This window comes from Syngnathus typhle, linkage group LG3 (assembly GCF_033458585.1).
Source record: "Syngnathus typhle isolate RoL2023-S1 ecotype Sweden linkage group LG3, RoL_Styp_1.0, whole genome shotgun sequence".
NCBI lineage: Eukaryota > Metazoa > Chordata > Actinopteri > Syngnathiformes > Syngnathidae > Syngnathus > Syngnathus typhle.
This window is the reverse complement of record NC_083740.1, coordinates 24,749,742-24,765,339: the sequence shown is the minus strand read 5'-3', so window position 1 is coordinate 24,765,339 and position 15,598 is coordinate 24,749,742.

The following is a 15,598-nucleotide window of genomic DNA, read 5'->3' as shown; positions in this document are numbered from 1 at the left end:
GTGTCCCAAAAGAAATTGCAATACTGTAAAAAACAAGTTGACTATTTGGGTCAGAAAATATCATATGGACAGAGACGTATCTCAGATGGCCATTTGGAGGCGATACGGACGGCTCCGAAACCCAGAACCGTCAGGCAAATGTTAACATTTCTGGGAATAGCGGGCTATTCGGCCTCCTGGGTCGAAGAATACGCCAAATTGGTAGGGCCGCTAAGGGCTATGGTCAAAGACACAGGCAATAATGACCTCCACGCAACACTGGATTGGACACAGGATGGCCTTGTGGCGTTTGAAACAACCAAGGCAAGGTTGCAAGAGGCCCCGGCATTGGCTTTACCAGACTATTCCAAAAATTTCGTGTTATTCACGTCAATCTCAGCAGGGGGAAAGTTTGCATGTGCGATTCTTTGTCAGCCTACAGGCACCGGGTCTGGACCCCAACCTGTGGCCTATTATTCAACATCCTATTCCGAGGTGGAGATGGGACTGCCGCCTTGCTATAGAGCGATGGTGGGAGTCTATTTGATGTACGACAAAGCCTCTGCCATAACCATGGGCTATCCTGTGACCATTCTGACTCACCATAGTCTTCGGACTCTGTTGAACCATGGCAAGTACACCTTGACAGAGCCCCGGCTCCGGGACTATTACAGACTTTTCGAGCAAGAGGATGTCACTCTAGCAAGGTGTACTACTGTAAACCCAGCTGAATTTTTGCCAACTTCAGAGGACGGAGACCCTCACGATTGCTTACATGAGTCAGAAAAATACTCGAGATTACGGTCTGATTTGCAAGCCATCCCCTTGGGCGAGGCGGATCTCGAACTCTGGACGGACGGTTCTTGTTATCGAGTCGGGGAAAATTTGTGCGCTGGCTATGCAGTGGTACAAGCGCAAGGTCCTGAGTTTGTGACAATCAAAGCCGAAGTGGTACCACAACCAGCCTCGGCCCAGCTTGCTGAACTGGTGGGGTTAACGGAAGCGTGCTTGCTCGCGGAAGGGAAAAGAGTGACGATCTATACAGATTCCGCATACGCGCATAGTGTGTGCCACCTGTTTGGTGCTGTGTGGAGGAATCGGGGCTTCAAGAAAACTGACGGTTCCCCCATCCAGCATCATGCGCAGATAATGAGACTGCTGATGGCTATGATGAAGCCCAGTGAAATAGCCATCGCGAAGTGTGCGGCCCACAAGTCCGATGCGTCCAGGGTCACGCAGGGAAACAAGATGGCAGACGAGGCAGCCAGGGCTGTCACGAAGGGAAGCCAGAAGGGAAGAGTTTTGTTAGTAACGCATGAGGTTGACCTCGAGGACAGGGTCACGCTCAGGGATGTGCTGTTGATGCAAAACGGCAGTTAATCCGATGGACAAACATCTTTGGGCGCAGAGGGGGGCGAGTCAGGACTCTACCGGCGTTTGGAGAAATCACGAGGGTCTGATAGTGGCGCCGCCAGATTTGTTGGGACTGTTAATCCAGGAGGCACATGGGTTAGCCCATGTGTCAAGGGGGGAGGTGAAGCGAAAAATAACCGCAGAATATGGGTTTTGGGCGCCATATCTACTCGAACAAATCGACCAGGTCATTGGAAGATGTGTAATTTGTTTGAAAAACAATGTGAGGAGAGGGGTAGCCACCCCCACGGGTTACATCCCGACTCCTAATGGCCCCATGAGAGAACTAGTGATAGATTTCGTCGACATGATACAACCTGTTGAAGGGAAAAGATACATGTTGGTGGTCGTAGACCGATTCTCAAGATGGCCGGAGGCCTGTCCAACTAAACGAAAAGATGCTCAGTCTGTGGCCAAGTTTCTGTGCCGAGAAGTCATCAGCAGATGGGGTCTGCCGGATAGGATTTCTTCAGATAACGGGAGAGAGTTTGTGGATAAAACGGTCAAAATCATATTTCAAAAATTGGGAATTAAACAGCGGCTTGGCGCAGTATATCATCCACAAAGCCAAGGCATTTGTGAAAAAATGAACGGCGTTTTAAAAAATAGAATTTCCAAAATTTGTCAACATACAGGCTTGAATTGGATAGCTGCCTTACCACTGGCACTGATGGTCTGCAGGTCGAGTCAACTACGCGATTTGCATTTGACCCCACACGAATTGGCAACCGGTAGACGCATGCCTTCACCATGTTTGCGAACCAGTGGGAAAGGCCCAAGCCTGTCAATTTTGGAGGACGAAATGAAAGCCTATGTCAAACACTTAACCACGATACATAGGAATATTTCCACCTATGTTGTTGACAGGCAGAAACAAGAGGAGGCACAAGAGAGACTCGAGGCAAATACTAAAGACACTGTTCAGCCAGGAGACAAGGTGTATGTGAAAGTGTTCCGGCGCAAGTGGTTCAACGAAAGGCGGCAAGGGCCATTCGAAGTTGTCCGCTGTACCGGAACTGCGGTGCAAGTACAAGGGTCACCAACTTGGTACCATTTGACACACTGCGTCAAGGTGCCCAAAGATGAAGATCCCCAAAGAGGGAGGCGCGACTGCGAAACTGCAGAACCACTGCCAGAACAAGAATCGCCAGAGGGCCCGAATCGGGACAAAGATGGGCATGATCAAGCTGTGGTGGATAATGTGTCTGCTGAACCTGTCCCTGAGGACATCGCGGGCAGCACAGCCGACGACAGAGGAAACCAACAGTTCAACGATATCAATCGTGACGACGCACCCTCCCCAGGCGCAGATGACGACCCTCAGCACAACAACACTGAGCCAACTACCGCCAGAGGTAGTGCCCCCAGAGAACAACGCCACCCAGCAGGACCCAGCGGCGGACGCCCAGTCCGCCACAGAGTCCGGCCGGAGCGGTACATTGAGCAATGTTGAGGGAGTGTTGGGGGGGGCTGCAATACTGCCATGCAATTGCAGAAAGGAAGAAGGGTCCCTGTGCAGACGCACCGCCGAATGGGAAGACAACACCGGTAACATACTTGCCCTGGCCGGGCGAACACATACGGACAATGTGCTGTTATTAAATACATATAGGCGGTTTGAGGTGCTAGGAGATTGTGCTCTGCTTCTGACAAAAATTGGCATAGATGATTTTGGGTACTATACGTGTACCTGTCTCAAACGGGGGGCGAGAAAAGCAGACCGCACGGGCGGTCATAAGACGGTGGACAGCATTAATTTCGTGACGTTGATGGAGAAAAAAGAAATTGCGAAACAGCATCCATACAGCCCCGGCGCGGAATGTGTCAAAGATGAAGAAGCAGTCACCATGAATAATGTCGCCTTACCCGTGACGACAATTGGTGACAGCTTTGAAACACAGTCTGCCGCTTCAGGGACGCTCATGTCGGAGATAGAGGCTGTAGAGCCGACGCCTGACGTTCCGGAAAATGTCAACGAAGCACTGGCAGAATCAAACTGGTCCCCGGCAGAGGTGCAAGCCCATTTGCATGCCATGGCAAGGCGGGAGGCTGCATGGAAGGCTTATGGGTTCGATGCCTCGGCATTACCTGGGGTTGATGAATGGGCAGGAAGGAACATGTGGTATCAACTGATGGTGCATTCGATTAAATCGTCTAAGGCGGTGAGTGGGCCGTGTTTAGTAAGAGTGAAATCACCAAGTACGCTTAAGGCCGTGTTCCAGACCATACCGGTGCCGGTATCCGACAATTGCCAGCTTAGATTATTGCTTTGGTTGGTATACGAACAGTCGTGGAAGGCACCTGAAACCGACGCGCAGGTCAGGAAGATTTTCAAGCCCACAGGGGAGTGCGCCTGGATAAGCGAACTTCCCTACTTGGATTTGCTCGCCGTGCATGAGGACATCCAAGTCGCTGTGCCAGAATCCATAGATGTGCCATCTGTAAAGGTGCCCACCTGTTTTTGCTCTAATGTGACACATGGAGGGCCGGGGGTGCCTATGGGGGTGGCAGACTGCGACTATTACTCCATGCAATTCCCAGGAGAAGCATGGGGGCAGAGGGGAGCCGTCCATCCGGTGACCTTTGCTCTACCAGACTCCTATCAGGCGATTACTGTGATGGTGGCGAATCGCACGGTGCCTGGGAACACGACTGTAGGGAATCTTAGAGACATCTGGTGGGTTTGTGGAACTAGAGCTTATTTGTTTTTGCCGTATGGATGGATGGGTTGCTGCTATTCTGCCACCCTGAAGCTTCCGTTCGAGGTATTGGCGATTAGAAAGGGCCACAAGCCTGAGGAGAAGGCTTTTAGGGAGGTCCCTAGTAGGGCTAAGAGGGAGATGGCGGCGTTTCATACCACCGACGCGTATCATTGGAGAATTAGCTTGGGAGAAAAATGGGGCCTTGGGATTTTTCCCTGGTATGGGGTCACATTTTTGGCAGATCACATTGATAACATCACGTATACCCTTCAGGGGTTCGCGAATGAGACGATCAAGGGCTTCAGACAGTTGTCGCTTACCCAAAAGAGCCATCGGCTGACTCTGCTTAAACACGACATGGCTTTGGATTATATCTTGGCAAGGCAAGGGGGGTTGTGCGTAGCCCTAAATTTGACAGACGACGCTTGCTACACTTTGATCCCAGATAACACTGACAACATCACCAGTATCATCGACGCGCTTAGAGTCATTCGGGATTCTTTTGGGCCGTCCGAGGGCGCTGGTTGGTCAGCGACGAGCTGGATTCAGGATAGACTGGGACCTGTGGGAACGATAGTGGCGCAGGTGCTGGGGGCACTCGGGATATCGCTGTGTGTAATGTTTTGTTTTTGCACTGTGATAATGACTTGCGCGAAGGCCATGATTTTACGGTGGATAGGTGTGGTAATGCCGAGGGACCAGACCCAGATGCCGTTACTCCCGTTCGACCGCGATGCAGATCTGAAATGCGCGGATGGGATGCTAATAAATGATAGGTACTCGGACTAAAATTAACAGAGTGGCGATGAGGAAAAAGGAAAAAAAAAAAAAGAAAAGAAAAAGAAATAATGATAATAATAATGAAATAAAGAACCGGGGATAGGACAGTGATGAGAGCGGAAAACCAGGTGTAGGGAACAAGAACACAGCACCAATGTCTTGGTATTCCGATTTTCAATTTTCTTTTGCTGTGTTGCATGATTCCAGTGTGATGTGGTCCACCGTACAGTGTTGCCCGGCCCTAGACAGACTTTAACACCTTCGTTATGTCAAAGTTGCATGTGTGCTTTGTGTTTCGTGCCATTGCCATCACTCGATACTGGCAGAAGTTCTCATTCGTTGCAGAACCCCTGGATGTGGACCGGGGCCGTGCAAGGGACTCTATGGACAGTGAACTGGACATAAGGACTTTGTATGGACAGCAGGCCCTGGGCAGGGGTACCTGGCACGACCCACCATGGGAAGATTCGGTGGACTGGACTCTGCCTCAGCACGCACTCACACATGAGAAGGGGGGCTACAGTTCGGGGTTTTGAGTCAATAAGCATGTTTTGATACCTCTTTGTTGTATACCTCGTTTTTTTTTATATTCCGTTTTTTATACCTCATCTTGTTAAATCATGGCATGTTGATTAGGTGACGATGCGACTTGACCGTTTGGCAGTCGTTGAACGTGTCATTTCTTTTTCTTACTGTTCTGTGAGCTCATACTGTTTTGTGATGTGTGCCAGGACTCCTTGTTACCTGGCTGACGCCAGGTGGAGGGAATCACTGGGGTTGTTAGAAAGGGCCTCCCTCTTTTTCCTTGTCATTAGACAGGCAGGTTTTTTCTCTCGAGGGAGGGCCGACAGCTTTTTGGGGTTTCTAACGGACCACGCCAAATTCATTACTTCCCAAATTATCGATGGTGTTACGGTATTACCTAAGGGGGGTGGTTATCGTCATTTGGAGGAGGTGGATTTCGATTTTCCTTATTTGTGGTTCCTGTGAGGCCCCAGGTTGCTGTCAGGGAGCAGTTGGATACCTAAAGAGTTTGAGCTTTCCTAGACAATGTAACCTTACGTAGCATGTCTTGAGCGTGATTTAGGCTGCGAATTTCTAGGCCGTATTGTAGACGTGACTGTAAAATTTGGTTGGGTGAAGATTTTTGGATGTTTACCGATGTCATCTTTCTTTTTCGGACCGTTTTCGGGACATTTATAACGTCCCGGAGGGGGGAATGAGGTAAATTTTAGATTCTAGGCGTCGCCGTATGTCACCTTAAATGGTGACTTAGCTGCAGTGAGGAGACCATAAGCTATTTTGGCTGGCCAGAGATGCCTCAGTTTCTGCAAGGTATAGCAACTTAGAATATAGAAGGGAGCAGCTGTTGTTATGCAGGGGAAAGCGTCTTCTACATGTCCTTCTTAGGACATTTGGGAGCAACGAGTAGACTAAAATACGAACAGCAGCTGCACCCCAAGTCATGACATCAACGGTTCGGGCAGGTATAAGATAGGCTTGTCTGCCAGAGGGGGGAGCTTTTTTGGGGCGAACATCTGTGCCGTCGAGAGCTGAACCATCTTTGCTTTTGGGGCCACTCAAACTTTTGGAGAGACATCACTTTGACATCGGTTGAATAAAATCTTTTCCCAATCAGCCGTGTGTCACTGGAGTGCTTGGCCGGGACAGCCATTGTCCACTGAGTGTTTTTTGGAGACCAGCGAAACAACAAAGACCATTCACCACAAAACATAAACCAAACGTTGGAGGTGGTCATTTCTTAATGCGCAGTAATAAACTCGGCACTCTAAAGCACCCGAGAGCGTTTTTTTCGATGCCAACCTAACCAGAGTGACGGGAGCGGCACAATTCAGAAAAAGTGCTCAGCTCGCCGAGAAAATGCGATTTAAGCAATAAAATTAAAAATGCTTATAAAACATAAACCAAACGTTGGAAGTGGTCATTTCTTCATGCGCAGTGATAAACTCGGCACTCTAAAGCACCCGAGAGCGTTTTTTTCGATGCCAACCTAACCAGAGTTACGGGAGCGGCACAATTCAGAAAAAGCGCTCAGCTCGCCGAGAAAATGCGATTTAAGCAATAAAATTAAAAATGCTTATAAAACATAAACCAAACGTTGGAGGTGGTCATTTCTTCATGCGCAGTGATAAACTCGGCACTCTAAAGCACCCGAGAGCGTTTTTTTCGATGCCAACCTAACCAGAGTGACGGGAGCGGCACAATTCAGAAAAAGCTCTCAGCTCGCCGAGAAAATGCGATTTAAGCAATAAAATTAAAAATGCTTATAAAACATAAACCAAACGTTGGAGGTGGTCATTTCTTCATGCGCAGTGATAAACTCGGCACTCTAAAGCACCCGAGAGCGTTTTTTTCGATGCCAACCTAACCAGAGTGACGGGAGCGGCACAATTCAGAAAAAGTGCTCAGCTCGCCGAGAAAATGCGATTTAAGCAATAAAATTAAAAATGCTTATAAAACATAAACCAAACGTTGGAGGTGGTCATTTCTTCATGCGCAGTGAATAACTCGGCACTCTAAAGCACCCGAGAGCGTTTTTTTCGATGCCAACCTAACCAGAGTGACGGGAGCGGCACAATTCAGAAAAAGTGCTCAGCTCGCCGAGAAAATGCGATTTAAGCAATAAAATTAAAAATGCTTATAAAACATAAACCAAACGTTGGAGGTGGTCATTTCTTAATGCGCAGTTATAAACTCGGCACTCTAAAGCACCCGTGAGCGTTTTTTTCGATGCCAACCTAACCAGAGTGACGGCAGCGGCACAATTCAGAAAAAGTGCTCAGCTCGCCGAGAAAATGCGATTTAAGCAATAAAATTAAAAATGCTTATAAAACATAAACCAAACGTTGGAGGTGGTCATTTCTTCATGCGCAGTGATAAAGTCGGCACTCTAAAGCACCCGAGAGCGTTTTTTTCGATGCCAACCTAACCAGAGTGACGGGAGCGGCACAATTCAGAAAAAGTGCTCAGCTCGCCGAGAAAATGCGATTTAAGCAATAAAATTAAAAATGCTTATTAAACATAAACCAAACGTTGGAGGTGGTCATTTCTTCATGCGCAGTGATAAACTCGGCACTCTAAAGCACCCGAGAGCGTTTTTTTCGATGCCAACCTAACCAGAGTGACGGGAGCGGCACAATTCAGAAAAAGTGCTCAGCTCGCCGAGAAAATGCGATTTAAGCAAGAAAATTAAAAATGCTTATAAAACATAAACCAAACGTTGGAGGTGGTCATTTCTTAATGCGCAGTAATAAACTCGGCACTCTAAAGCACCCGAGAGCGTTTTTTTTCGATGCCAACCTAACCAGAGTGACGGGAGCGGCACAATTCAGAAAAAGTGCTCAGCTCGCCGAGAAAATGCGATTTAAGCAATAAAATTAAAAATGCTTATAAAACATAAACCAAACGTTGGAGGTGGTCATTTCTTCATGCGCAGTGATAAACTCGGCACTCTAAAGCACCCGAGAGCGTTTTTTTCGATGCCAACCTAACCAGAGTGACGGGAGCGGCACAATTCAGAAAAAGCGCTCAGCTCGCCGAGAAAATGTGATTTAGCAATAAAATTAAAAATGCTTATAAAACATAAACCAAACGTTGGAGGTGGTCATTTCTTAATGCGCAGTAATAAACTCGGCACTCTAAAGCACCCGAGAGCGTTTTTTTCGATGCCAACCTAACCAGAGTGACGGGAGCGGCACAATTCAGAAAAAGTGCTCAGCTCGCCGAGAAAATGCGATTTAAGCAATAAAATTAAAAATGCTTATAAAACATAAACCAAACGTTGGAGGTGGTCATTTCTTCGTGCGCAGTGAATAACTCGGCACTCTAAAGCACCCGAGAGCGTTTTTTTCGATGCCAACCTAACCAGAGTGACGGGAGCGGCACAATTCAGAAAAAGTGCTCAGCTCGCCGAGAAAATGCGATTTAAGCAATAAAATTAAAAATGCTTATAAAACTTAAACCAAACGTTGGAGGTGGTCATTTCTTAATGCGCAGTAATAAACTCGGCACTCTAAAGCACCCGAGAGCGTTTTTTTCGATGCCAACCTAACCAGAGTGACGGGAGCGGCACAAGTCAGAAAAAGTGCTCAGCTCGCGGAGAAAATTCGATTTAAGCAATAAAATTAAAAATGCTTATTAAACATAAACCAAACGTTGGAGGTGGTCATTTCTTCATGCGCAGTGAATAACTCGGCACTCTAAAGCACCCGAGAGCGTTTTTTTCGATGCCAACCTAACCAGAGTGACGGGAGCGGCACAATTCAGAAAAAGCGCTCAGCTCGCCGAGAAAATGCGATTTAAGCAATAAAATTAAAAATGCTTATAAAACATAAACCAAACGTTGGAGGTGGTCATTTCTTAATGCGCAGTAATAAACTCGGCACTCTAAAGCACCCGAGAGCGTTTTTTTCGATGCCAACCTAACCAGAGTGACGGGAGCGGCACAATTCAGAAAAAGTGCTCAGCTCGCCGAGAAAATGCGATTTAAGCAATAAAATTAAAAATGCTTATTAAACATAAACCAAACGTTGGAGGTGGTCATTTCTTCATGCGCAGTGAATAACTCGGCACTCTAAAGCACCCGATAGCGTTTTTTTCGATGCCAACCTAACCAGAGTGACGGGAGCGGCACAATTCAGAAAAAGTGCTCAGCTCGCCGAGAAAATGCGATTTAAGCAATAAAATTAAAAATGCTTATAAAACATAAACCAAACGTTGGAGGTGGTCATTTCTTAATGCGCAGTAATAAACTCGGCACTCTAAAGCACCCGAGAGCGTTTTTTTCGATGCCAACCTAACCAGAGTGACGGGAGCGGCACAATTCAGAAAAAGTGCTCAGCTCGCCGAGAAAATGCGATTTAAGCAATAAAATTAAAAATGCTTATAAAACATAAACCAAACGTTGGAGGTGGTCATTTCTTCATGCGCAGTGAATAACTCGGCACTCTAAAGCACCCGAGAGCGTTTTTTTCGATGCCAACCTAACCAGAGTGACGGGAGCGGCACAATTCAGAAAAAGTGCTCAGCTCGCCGAGAAAATGCGATTTAAGCAATAAAATTAAAAATGCTTATAAAACATAAACCAAACGTTGGAGGTGGTCATTTCTTCATGCGCAGTGAATAACTCGGCACTCTAAAGCACCCGAGAGCGTTTTTTTCGATGCCAACCTAACCAGAGTGACGGGAGCGGCACAATTCAGAAAAAGTGCTCAGCTCGCCGAGAAAATGCGATTTAAGCAATAAAATTAAAAATGCTTATAAAACATAAACCAAACGTTGGAGGTGGTCATTTCTTAATGCGCGGTAATAAACTCGGCACTCTAAAGCACCCGTGAGCGTTTTTTTCGATGCCAACCTAACCAGAGTGACGGGAGCGGCACAATTCAGAAAAAGTGCTCAGCTCGCCGAGAAAATGCGATTTAAGCAATAAAATTAAAAATGCTTATAAAACATAAACCAAACGTTGGAGGTGGTCATTTCTTCATGCGCAGTGATAAAGTCGGCACTCTAAAGCACCCAAGAGCGTTTTTTTCGATGCCAACCTAACCAGAGTGACGGGAGCGGCACAAATCAGAAAAAGTGCTCAGCTCGCCGAGAAAATGCGATTTAAGCAATAAAATTAAAAATGCTTATTAAACATAAACCAAACGTTGGAGGTGGTCATTTCTTCATGCGCAGTGATAAACTCGGCACTCTAAAGCACCCGAGAGCGTTTTTTTCGATGCCAACCTAACCAGAGTGACGGGAGCGGCACAATTCAGAAAAAGTGCTCAGCTCGCCGAGAAAATGCGATTTAAGCAATAAAATTAAAAATGCTTATAAAACATAAACCAAACGTTGGAGGTGGTCATTTCTTAATGCGCAGTAATAAACTCGGCACTCTAAAGCACCCGAGAGCATTTTTTTCGATGCCAACCTAACCAGAGTGACGGGAGCGGCACAATTCAGAAAAAGTGCTCAGCTCGCCGAGAAAATGCGATTTAAGCAATAAAATTAAAAATGCTTATTAAACATAAACCAAACGTTGGAGGTGGTCATTTCTTCATGCGCAGTGAATAACTCGGCACTCTAAAGCACCCGAGAGCGTTTTTTTCGATGCCAACCTAACCAGAGTGACGGGAGCGGCACAATTCAGAAAAAGCGCTCAGCTCGCCGAGAAAATGCGATTTAAGCAATAAAATTAAAAATGCTTATAAAACATAAACCAAACGTTGGAGGTGGTCATTTCTTAATGTGCAGTAATAAACTCGGCACTCTAAAGCACCCGAGAGCGTTTTTTTCGATGCCAACCTAACCAGAGTGACGGGAGCGGCACAATTCAGAAAAAGTGCTCAGCTCGCCGAGAAAATGCGATTTAAGCAATAAAATTAAAAATGCTTATTAAACATAAACCAAACGTTGGAGGTGGTCATTTCTTCATGCGCAGTGAATAACTCGGCACTCTAAAGCACCCGAGAGCGTTTTTTTCGATGCCAACCTAACCAGAGTGACGGGAGCGGCACAATTCAGAAAAAGCGCTCAGCTCGCCGAGAAAATGCGATTTAAGCAATAAAATTAAAAATGCTTATTAAACATAAACCAAACGTTGGAGGTGGTCATTTCTTCATGCGCAGTGAATAACTCGGCACTCTAAAGCACCCGAGAGCGTTTTTTTCGATGCCAACCTAACCAGAGTGACGGGAGCGGCACAATTCAGAAAAAGCGCTCAGCTCGCCGAGAAAATGCGATTTAAGCATTAAAATTAAAAATGCTTATAAAACATAAACCAAACGTTGGAGGTGGTCATTTCTTCATGCGCAGTGATAAACTCGGCACTCTAAAGCACCCGAGAGCGTTTTTTTCGATGCCAACCTAACCAGAGTGACGGGAGCGGCACAATTCAGAAAAAGTGCTCAGCTCGCCGAGAAAATGCGATTTAAGCAATAAAATTAAAAATGCTTATAAAACATAAACCAAACGTTGGAGGTGGTCATTTCTTCATGCGCAGTGATAAACTCGGCACTCTAAAGCACCCGAGAGCGTTTTTTTCGATGCCAACCTAACCAGAGTGACCGGAGCGGCACAATTCAGAAAAAGTGCTCAGCTCGCCGAGAAAATGCGATTTAAGCAATAAAATTAAAAATGCTTATAAAACATAAACCAAACGTTGGAGGTGGTCATTTCTTCATGCGCAGTGAATAACTCGGCACTCTAAAGCACCCGAGAGCGTTTTTTTCGATGCCAACCTAACCAGAGTGACGGGAGCGGCACAATTCAGAAAAAGTGCTCAGCTCGCCGAGAAAATGCGATTTAAGCAATAAAATTAAAAATGCTTATAAAACATAAACCAAACGTTGGAGGTGGTCATTTCTTAATACGAAGTAATAAACTCGGCACTCTAAAGCACCCGTGAGCGTTTTTTTCGATGCCAACCTAACCAGAGTGACGGGAGCGGCACAATTCAGAAAAAGTGCTCAGCTCGCCGAGAAAATGCGATTTAAGCAATAAAATTAAAAATGCTTATAAAACATAAACCAAACGTTGGAGGTGGTCATTTCTTAATGCGCAGTAATAAACTCGGCACTCTAAAGCACCCGAGAGCGTTTTTTTCGATGCCAACCTAACCAGAGTTACGGGAGCGGCACAATTCAGAAAAAGCGCTCAGCTCGCCGAGAAAATGCGATTTAAGCAATAAAATTAAAAATGCTTATAAAACATAAACCAAACGTTGGAGGTGGTCATTTCTTCATGCTCAGTGATAAACTCGGCACTCTAAAGCACCCGAGAGCGTTTTTTTCGATGCCAACCTAACCAGAGTGACGGGAGCGGCACAATTCAGAAAAAGCGCTCAGCTCGCCGAGAAAATGCGATTTAAGCAATAAAATTAAAAATGCTTATAAAACATAAACCAAACGTTGGAGGTGGTCATTTCTTCATGCGCAGTGATAAACTCGGCACTCTAAAGCACCCGAGAGCGTTTTTTTCGATGCCAACCTAACCAGAGTGACGGGAGCGGCACAATTCAGAAAAAAGTGCTCAGCTCGCCGAGAAAATGCGATTTAAGCAATAAAATTAAAAATGCTTATAAAACATAAACCAAACGTTGGAGGTGGTCATTTCTCCATGCGCAGTGAATAACTCGGCACTCTAAAGCACCCGAGAGCGTTTTTTTCGATGCCAACCTAACCAGAGTGACGGGAGCGGCACAATTCAGAAAAAGTGCTCAGCTCGCCGAGAAAATGCGATTTAAGCAATAAAATTAAAAATGCTTATAAAACATAAACCAAACGTTGGAGGTGGTCATTTCTTAATGCGCAGTAATAAACTCGGCACTCTAAAGCACCCGTGAGCGTTTTTTTCGATGCCAACCTAACCAGAGTGACGGGACGGCACAATTCAGAAAAAGTGCTCAGCTCGCCGAGAAAATGCGATTTAAGCAATAAAATTAAAAATGCTTATAAAACATAAACCAAACGTTGGAGGTGGTCATTTCTTAATGCGCAGTAATAAACTCGGCACTCTAAAGCACCCGAGAGCGTTTTTTTCGATGCCAACCTAACCAGAGTGACGGGAGCGGCACAATTCAGAAAAAGTGCTCAGCTCGCCGAGAAAATGCGATTTAAGCAATAAAATTAAAAATGCTTATAAAACATAAACCAAACGTTGGAGGTGGTCATTTCTTCATGCGCAGTGAATAACTCGGCACTCTAAAGCACCCGAGAGCGTTTTTTTCGATGCCAACCTAACCAGAGTGACGGGAGCGGCACAATTCAGAAAAAGTGCTCAGCTCGCCGAAAAAATGCGATTTAAGCAATAAAATTAAAAATGCTTATAAAACATAAACCAAACGTTGGAGGTGGTCATTTCTTAATGCGCAGTAATAAACTCGGCACTCTAAAGCACCCGTGAGCGTTTTTTTCGATGCCAACCTAACCAGAGTGACGGGAGCGGCACAATTCAGAAAAAGTGCTCAGCTCGCCGAGAAAATGCGATTTAAGCAATAAAATTAAAAATGCTTATAAAACATAAACCAAACGTTGGAGGTGGTCATTTCTTCATGCGCAGTGATAAAGTCGGCACTCTAAAGCACCCGAGAGCGTTTTTTTCGATGCCAACCTAACCAGAGTGACGGGAGCGGCACAATTCAGAAAAAGTGCTCAGCTCGCCGAGAAAATGCGATTTAAGCAATAAAATTAAAAATGCTTATTAAACATAAACCAAACGTTGGAGGTGGTCATTTCTTCATGCGCAGTGATAAACTCGGCACTCTAAAGCACCCGAGAGCGTTTTTTTCGATGCCAACCTAACCAGAGTGACGGGAGCGGCACAATTCAGAAAAAGTGCTCAGCTCGCCGAGAAAATGCGATTTAAGCAATAAAATTAAAAATGCTTATAAAACATAAACCAAACGTTGGAGGTGGTCATTTCTTAATGCGCAGTAATAAACTCGGCACTCTAAAGCACCCGAGAGCGTTTTTTTCGATGCCAACCTAACCAGAGTGACGGGAGCGGCACAATTCAGAAAAAGCGCTCAGCTCGCCGAGAAAATGCGATTTAAGCAATAAAATTAAAAATGCTTATAAAACATAAACCAAACGTTGGAGGTGGTCATTTCTTCATGCGCAGTGAATAACTCGGCACTCTAAAGCACCCGAGAGCGTTTTTGTCGATGCCAAGTGACGGGAGCGGCACAATTCAGAAAAGGTGCTCAGCTCGCCGAGAAAATGCGATTTAAGCAATAAAATTAAAAATGCTTATAAAACATAAACCAAACGTTGGAGGTGGTCATTTCTTAATGCGCAGTAATAAACTCGGCACTCTAAAGCACCCGAGAGCGTTTTTTTCGATGCCAACCTAACCAGAGTGACGGGAGCGGCACAATTCAGAAAAAGTGCTCAGCTCGCCGAGAAAATGCGATTTAAGCAATAAAATTAAAAATGCTTATAAAACATAAACCAAACGTTGGAGGTGGTCATTTCTTAATGCGCAGTAATAAACTCGGCACTCTAAAGCACCCGAGAGCGTTTTTTTCGATGCCAACCTAACCAGAGTGACGGGAGTGGCACAATTCAGAAAAAGTGCTCAGCTCGCCGAGAAAATGCGATTTAAGCAATAAAATTAAAAATGCTTATTAAACATAAACCAAACGTTGGAGGTGGTCATTTCTTCATGCGCAGTGAATAACTCGGCACTCTAAAGCACCCGATAGCGTTTTTTTCGATGCCAACCTAACCAGAGTGACGGGAGCGGCACAATTCAGAAAAAGTGCTCAGCTCGCCGAGAAAATGCGATTTAAGCAATAAAATTAAAAATGCTTATAAAACATAAACCAAACGTTGGAGGTGGTCATTTCTTAATGCGCAGTAATAAACTCGGCACTCTAAAGCACCCGAGAGCGTTTTTTTCGATGCCAACCTAACCAGAGTTACGGGAGCGGCACAATTCAGAAAAAGCGCTCAGCTCGCCGAGAAAATGCGATTTAAGCAATAAAATTAAAAATGCTTATAAAACATAAACCAAACGTTGGAGGTGGTCATTTCTTCATGCGCAGTGAATAACTCGGCACTCTAAAGCACCCGAGACGTTTTTTTCGATGCCAACCTAACCAGAGTGACGGGAGCGGCACAATTCAGAAAAAGTGCTCAGCTCGCCGAGAAAATGCGATTTAAGCAATAAAATTAAAAATGCTTATAAAACATAAACCAAACGTTGGAGGTGGTCAT